Raw genomic sequence first — 8483 nt, 5'->3', positions numbered from 1 at the left:
TATTTTATTTTTCTCTCAGTCCTTTTTTTATAAATCCTAATTGACCAAAAGTACCTCGAATTTCTCCAAACAAAACCTGCTAAAATAACAATAATCATTGGGATATGTTTTTTAATTAAGGCTAAATACTTAAAGTACCCATATGACTAAGCAAATAGACAAAAACTTACCTTAATGTTTGAAAACTAACATAAAGACCCTTAAGATTTGTTGACAGTGAACAAAATCCTCTCCTACCGTTAGCACACTATTACAATCAATTTGCATGTGTTGTCGTGTGACTTGATTTTGCCCTTCATTGTTCTTGAAAGTTTCAAAATAAAATCCAATGATATGAAGAGTACAAGGAAGTTTATTCATATGTAATACGGGTCCCATTTTGTATATATAGTGGGTTGGCCTATTCCCACTCTATAAGTGGCACACTCTGATGTGATTTAGCAATTACCTCTCTACTTAAGCAATGTTTTAAATGTCGATGTCAATAGAAATGTCACTTACCAAAATATAGGACATAGGTCAGAAATGTCGAAGGGAAATATTGTAAAAATTAGAGACATTGTGAAAATATTATGAAATATGTGGAAATATGCAATGATATTTTGTAAAATGATAAAAGAAGCATTAATACACATTTATAGACTATTATCTTATTCCCAACCATTATATAAAGCTAATAAACTATGTGTCAATATGAGTAATTTATATTAACATAATGGGTATTAATGTTCTTAAATATATATTATATAATATAAATAATATATTGTTATGTATTTAAATAATATACTATTTTATTTTAATAAAGTGTTAACGTATATACTGATTTATTATGCATTTTGATGTTTTTACAATTTTATCTAATTTTTTTCCTATTGTTAATTTTAATGTTTTTAAATATTAAAGTTATAATACATTATGTTTTATTATAAATTTAACAAATTGATTCTCCTTTTTTCAGTATTAAGACTCTACTAAATTATGTTTTCTTATAAAACTTAATGAATTTATTCCGTTTTTGAATAATAAAATTTATAATAAATTATGATTTAGTGTAAATTTTAATAAATTTATTATGACTTTTCTATATTAAATTTAGAACAAATTATGATTTATTATAAAATTTAATAAACATTTTATTATTTTTAATAAATATTTTAAAAATACCAAGTAGTTAATATTTTATCACTTGAAAAATATTTTATGTTTGATATTATAAAGTAATTAATTTACTATTTTTTTAATTATTTTTTATAAATATATTTTTTGAAATATTAAATATAAAATATTAATGGAATCATTTATATTAATATAATATGCTAATATATTATATTATTAAATTAACAATACTAAATAATATACTAATATATTATATAATATACCGTATAATATTAAAAATACTAAGTAGTTGTTTTGTTGAAGGCCTACAATATTATGGTAGACCTTCATCTACTGTAGAGCATCTACCCAGATTAATGTGACCATCACACATCATATTTAAACTTTTATACTTAACAATTTAACAACACGTCAACACATAATCTAATCATCTAAGTATCTCAAGGTCTTAACACTTAGAATGTAATTCATTCCAAAGAGGGAAACCATAAAGTTGATAACGTTCTCAGGGAGCTCTGCTTCAACTTCAAAGTCTTCAACCTTCGGTCATTCACAAATCACATATGCAAAACCCATAACTTGAATATCAACTTCAGGTGCCAGGCTTCCAGCAGAAGTTCAACCTTTAGTTTTTTTTTTTTTTTTTCTTTACTCCTAAAAAATTTGGAAGAGGGTATGCTCTTACTTGAGTTCGAGAATGGCTAAGAAACCTGAAATGAAAAGTGGATATTGCTCACTTGCTCGGTTGCTCAAGACTCCAACTCCAACTTCAGCCTCCAAGTATCCAATACTCCAACTCCAACTGGTTGCTGATGCAGCCTCTAGAAGACCAAAACCAAGCCTCGACTCCTCGTTCTAGCCTCTAGGTAAGGAAACAAAAAATCCCTTATTATATGAAGTATGAAACCCTTTTTCCTCTTCTTCTTATAGGCTTAAAATTTGTATGATGATTCTCTATGCGTGTAACATGTTGTCCCCTTGTTCTTTATTTTTTTAAGCACGCATGTGATTCTCTATGTATAAATTTATGTTTTGTATTGTGCGGATGCCTTTTTTCTCTCATTTTTTCCTCTTTTTTTCTGTTAGATGTGAAACCATATTCTTTTTCTTGTACGTTAGTCGACATGCTTGTCGACACATTAGGAAATATGTTTTTTTTGGCCCGACTTGGTGATATTTTGCGACATTTGAAACCATGTACTAAAGTAATCAGAGTCCCATTTTGTCACAAGATTCACAATGGAATACTTTTTGAAGTTAGCTTGTTTAGTTTGAGAATAAGAGATTTGGGTTTTATTTATATTTTCTAGGTCATGCATTGTGTTTGTGACTGCACTATTGTTGTTGTGCCGCCCATGTGGAGCAAGTTATTGGCCTATAAAGACTTCCTTGTTAGTGTCATTTTTAGAATGGATGTGTACTGTGTTTGAGTTGCCATGCTTGAAATATAATAATCTCTGTAAGTAGAAAAAAAATGACATCTCAAGCCAAAAGTGAAGATTGCTACTTCAGACTCAACAGGCTCGAAAGGCAAGTACCGCAAATATATCTTATGATATTGTCCAGGAAATGACATTGTCATATATCCAATATCATTGCACTGCCAACACTATTGATTTTGGTCTGTCATCCTTCTTAAACTAGGTAAACGTATATTATGAGAATGCATTTTACCTTTTTCTTTGTAGCATATAGAAGAAATGGAGGCGCGTCTCTCAGTGGTGATGGGGATTTTGACTGAGAAGCTGGAGTTTGGAGATTCTATCACGACAGAAAAAGCTACGAAGAAATGTTACATTTTGAAAAATTGAAGAAAAATCAATGGTAGAGTAGTCTTTTCAAATTTTCTGTTACTGGTTCTTAACTATTGTTCATTATCATAAAATTTAAGGGTCTTTAAGTTATTTTTTCAAATAGTAGAGTAAGATTTTTTTCCATTTGTTAAACCATAGGGCACTTTAAGTATTTAACACTTATAATTATTGATTCATTGACTACATGAATGCCTTTCTTCATTGTAAAATATTTTTAATGATTGATTTATTCACCCACGTGAATGTCTCTTTTTGTTTTAAAAATAGAAATGATCAACTAATTTCTCAAGAAAAACAAACAAATCATAACTTTATATCCATAAAAAGAAACTTCTACAATTTCATTCGAATATTGAATCCGACTAGAAATCTTCAAGAACATATTGAAACAATTGAGAGGGCTTTAATGTCATGTTTAAAAAACTAATTAAATCATAAATAGGTAGTTTGAGAATTTAAATATTTTAACAGCTGAATGACAATATTTTACAAGTTAACGGACAAAACTTTAATGGAGGGAGGTATTCGTTGTAAAGTAAAAATTGAGGAGAGTTTTTGTCGCAAATGAAAATTCAGAGGGCTATTTGTCACTGACCCCATTGGTATAGGGGCCTTTATAATTTACCCTTTTATTTTCCATCCCATTCCCACATGGCCAAATCCTCGAAATTGATATTTCCCATTTCCCCTTCCCCCTTTACCTTTTCCTTTTGTTTTTGAAAGAAACCCTAGCCTCGAGTTCCTTCTCCAATCTCTCCCATCTCTCTCAATCTATCGTGGTCGTAGAACACCAAACGCTGTTCTTCCCAATCTCTCTCATTCCTCTATCAGTCTCGTGGTCGTGGAACACCGAACGGCCAACAGTGAACACAGGCGAAGAAGAACACGCTCCGCCGGCGCCGTCTGCCCTCCTGGAAGTGGAACAGGAACACCGAACTTAGCCTCTGCTGCCACCGTCCGCCTTTCCAAGATTCGGGCCATATTCCATTCTTCCTCTGTTGCTCACTCTCTCTAATCTCCATTCTTCACTCTCTCCGGTACTTCCATCTGGTCGGCGGTCGCACAAGGAAGAAGGAACGCCTGCCTCTGTCTCTCACTCTGTTTCTGGAATTGGTTGCCGCCTCACCACCGCCGTCGCTCTGTGTATCTCTCAGGTAACAACTAACAACCCCATCTCAATTTAGGGATTATTATTTTGTGTTCCAACTCAAGGATTATGAAAATTAGTTGATTTTTGTTTTCACCATCTTATCTTAAATCCTTTCCATCTCCTTCATTTTGCTTTTTCCTCCTATATATATATATATATAGTTTATCACTCGTTTAACTAATCCCAATTGTCATAAAAAAATCACATCCATTTGAGTTTCTGATCCTTATCTGACTCTTGATATTAGTTGCATTAGATAAGGATAATGATCTTTGATGGCAATTTCATTTGAAAAAGATGTTGGGCTCGAATGACAGAAGCCAATTATTAGGTAGATTTCTCGGTCATCTCTTGGTGCACTGTAGAAAAATAAGATGGAGAACACATCCCATGCACTGTAGAAAATTTCGCCTAATCACCGTTCGTCATTCTCCCTCATCTCTTGGTCCCCTCAGGAGAAAATTCCTGGCTCTGCCACTGTTTGGAAGCCTTTCAACATAACGGGTTCTAGCTTCCATCATTGGGATGTTACGTGGCTTTCTCTGTTTCTGTTAATCCATTGAGAAGATGAGACATTCATCTCAGAGGGAAGTGTTTTCACTGTCTTGCATTGGGGAGTCATGGCTTTGTTCTGTTTTGCAAGGGGGATATTTTTTTTTTTGAATAAAAATTACAATATACAAAAACCAAAAAACAGAAGGGCGGTTTTTTTTGGTTTGGATTAATGTAGAAACTGGTGATACTGATTCTGTTAACAGAACCGTAAGCACTCCTAACCCTAGCAAACTGTCAAAATTGGCACTGTGAGAATGTGCCCAGGGGTGGACCGATTATAGATTAATGATGATGGAGTCACCACCTAAATTTTTGGAATCAGGAACTTAGGAGGCTCAGGATTTTGCAAGAAAACAAGTTTTCTTGGTGACTCATTGCCCAATGGGGATTAGAGATTCTTTGTATTTGGGGACCAAGGTATGATGTGGGAAGGTATTAGGAACCTCACACTTGCCTGTTAATCTGACCTCTACTATACCAGTGCTCCAAGGATGATTTTTATAATTTTTAGACTGATGAATTACAATTATCACACACTAATATTAACAAGAGAAAAACAGATTTACTCTAGGTAAGTACTCTTCCTGCCTACTTAATCAAGCCTGTGCTGCAGTTGAATGTTTCTTTGTATTGAGAGAGTTTTACGGTGGTGGTGGAGCTAGCAAAACTTATAGGAATAAATAAAAAACGTTTTCAGATTTCATCTAGAAGGAGAAAAAGATGAAAAGGCATAGCCATTTCAGCTTGGACGACGGAGAGGATAGGGGAAGCACTTGGTGGCTAGGGTTTTGAGGACAAAGAGGAAAATTCTAGAAATTTGTCCGATTGGAAAACAAATCGACCCAAATTGACGAGTTCTCCTTCCAAATCAGTGCAAGTTATTTCTGCTTATTATAAAGGAAAAATGCAACTGCATGCATGGCTTTACTTTTTTCGTGTTTTGTATTTTCTTCTGTATAACCCATGGATTTCATAGGTTTTTCATTGTGTGTATTGTACTCCTGTAGAATGTATGTTTCATTGATTGACGGGTGGAAAAATGCAGAGTCTTGAACTTCCATTTTTTCTATTAATTAGTTTCCATTTTGTTTTTGTTATTTTTTGGTTAAAGAAACTGCATACACTATATGTATTACTCATCTTTTCTATTTTAATTCTTTACCAACATAATTGCCCGAATGTAATGATTTATTTAATTGTTTACATATGTCATGTTTGTTGACTTTTTGTTGTCTTATCGGTGGAGATGAGTAATGTGGAGTTATGTAATTGAAAGATGAAAATCATCTACTACTAATGTCTTGTTTGCCAAAGAGATGCATAGTTTTTGCTCTTTTTTTTTGTTTTTATTAGGTATGTAATTGTTGTATTGCTCTTAGAGAAGTTGGGTGGTACTTGTTTGGCTTTTAAAGAAGTTGGCCTATATTTGTTTGTTGTTTAGAAAAGAAGTTTATGTTTTTATCTTTTACAGGGAGGTGACTGATATGGGACTCTCCTCCCAGCTGAAGGCCTAATCTTGAATAACTGAACAATGTCCGAGATATGGAGGCTTGGAAATTACCAACAAGTGCTGTAATTGCAGATGACCCTAGGAAAGAGGTCCTTATTCATTTTCCAGGTAATCCTCTGCTGGAATATGAATTTACAATTTCCAAGGCTCTATTTTTCTGGTATTGCTTTCTGTAAATTGTGTGTGAGAAACCACTGGTGGACTTTTTGTTTCTAATACTGAATATCAGATAATAGGTGGGAAGAACATGGTAGAGAGTGTGGCAGGTTATTGTCAGCTGTAGACGAAAGATGGGCGGGAAAGGGGAACTTTTAGTTAATCTTGTAGAAAACTTTATGAATGATCAGTTAGTGGTAGACCTTGGTTCAGTAGCTCTGTGAGCAAAATTGATGATTGGGTGTGGAAGGGGATCTGGAAAGGAACCACCACGCCCTAATTTTTTTTTGAAAAAGGTAAGGTAAATTTATTAACTGAAATAGAGCATAGAAATAAGCCCCATAAAAGGAGCAAAAAAACTGAGAACAATCTCCCAGCTTACATTACAATTCAAATACACTTTTGGATCTCAACTGAGCTCCAAATACCCTAGGTTGGATTTGAAGCCTTTCACACCTGCAGTTCATGACACTAATTTTCCCACAGCACAGGAGATGAGACAGTCTACATCCTTCGCTTTGTTTTGAAAGATTCTTTTGTTTTTCCCCATCCAGATGGAACTGATGGGTAACTGCAGGTGAGGCATTTTGCATCATGATGTTGGAGGGTTTCAATTCTGAGCATGGTAAGTTCAATTCCAATGCTGTAGGTCCTAGGGAGGAGGATGGTACTGAGCTGACCGCTTCATCCCCAGCTGAAAGGAACATAAGCAAAATAAACTGGTTAACTGAAATGCAAAATAAGCTATTTGCTTTAGTTTATGTGTTTTCTGTTTGGAGAGGTGGAACCTCATGCCTCTTTAAGGCAGTGTTTTAAAAATGCAAGGTGCAAAAAAAGTGTAGCGGTCAATTTGCGCCAGAGGGGCAAGGTGCAAGGTGCAAGGCGAGACATGCGCCTTTTTGAAGCAAGGCGCAAAAATAAAAAATGCTAAAAAATAAAAAAGCCAGAAAATTCAAAAAAATGCCAAAAAATTAAAAAATGCAAAAAATATTAAACATAATATTAATAAAAAATATAAACTTAAAATTTAAAATAAATGTTTTAAAATAACCTATCATCTAAAATTAAAATACATAAACATAACACATAAAGCATATTCAAATGAGAACTTAAAAATAAAATCAAACATATAAAACCCATAATCTCTTTTTTTCCTCAATTGCATTACTTCAAGTAGATAATGTGATGTAAAACATATTACATTTCTGATTCTACAAACTGCCTTTGTGCCATGCCCCTTGAGGCATATCTATAGATTCTATACTACTTTAAAAAGCACGAATGGCCTCAAGAATATATCTGGAATTTTCTAAGGACAAAATTTACCCCTCTATATTTAAATTTATTGATAAAAAATGAGAGCAAATAGGGTAATTGGTTCTTGATATTAAATGAGTTGAAAAGAGGTAATTTAAAGATATTCAATTCATTCAATTCTCTCTTATTAAATCCGACATTTAAGTTATTAACTTGCATTCGTGTTCGGTGAATCATATATTTAAGTCATTTTTGTTTCTTCTCATTAAGTTCTATTAATTAAATCCATACTTAATAAATTAATAATTCCAATAACATAAAAGCTTATACTTTTAAAACCTACCTAGCAAAAATAGTGTTTGCATCTAGGTGGTGGTAAGAAATTAAATAATTTTGGGTCAAATGGGTTAATCCATGTTGCCACGACTAAATAATAAAATTAAAAAATAGATAAAATGAAAAAAATAGAAATTAAAAAATTGGGAACATTTTTAACATACATTTTAAACAATAATAAGTATGATAAATAAGAAATGTTTTATTAATGATGGAAATGGATGTAAAATTTAAAACCAATTGGAAATAAAAATATTTTCCTATTCTCTCTCATTAAATCCTATATTTAAGATATATTTTTCTCATCATTAAATTTTTATAATTAAATCCGTAATATTAATTTTAATAGTATAAAAATAAATATTTTGAAAAGTAATTTGAAAACAAAACCATTTTCTTCCCTCTTGGTGGTGGGCAATAAATTCGACCATTTGGGGTCAAATGGATTAATAAATAATGTCATAATTAAATAATAAAAAATTAAAATAAATAACTATGAAATGTAACAAGTATTTTTATTAATGATAAAAATGGAATTCCAAATTCAAAATCTACCTAGAAATTAAATGATGCCATCGTCAAATAATAA

General features: G+C 32.3%; 1 protein-coding gene across 4 annotated transcripts in view; it reads left to right on the top strand.

Annotated features, from left to right (window-relative positions):
- The first annotated feature begins 3581 nt into the window (after positions 1–3581).
- The window catches only part of RGD3 (ROOT GROWTH DEFECTIVE 3), a 93452-nt gene continuing 88550 nt past the window's right edge, over positions 3582–8483 (top strand). For 3 of the 4 annotated variants that reach the window (XR_016110706.1, XM_088980823.1, XM_088980826.1), the window contains exons 1-2: positions 3582–4084; positions 6107–6253. The gene's annotated coding sequence lies outside the window, so the exon portion shown is untranslated. The remainder of the gene's footprint in view (positions 4085–6106; positions 6254–8483) is intronic. The other variant, XM_088980824.1, reaches the window with a different exon arrangement.

The sequence above is a fragment of the Nelumbo lutea genome, chromosome 3, assembly GCF_056320005.1.
Source record: "Nelumbo lutea isolate HS-2025 chromosome 3, American lotus-T2T, whole genome shotgun sequence".
Lineage (NCBI taxonomy): Eukaryota > Viridiplantae > Streptophyta > Magnoliopsida > Proteales > Nelumbonaceae > Nelumbo > Nelumbo lutea.
The sequence above is the reverse complement of the archived record's forward strand: the minus strand, read 5'-3'. Positions and strand labels throughout refer to the sequence as shown.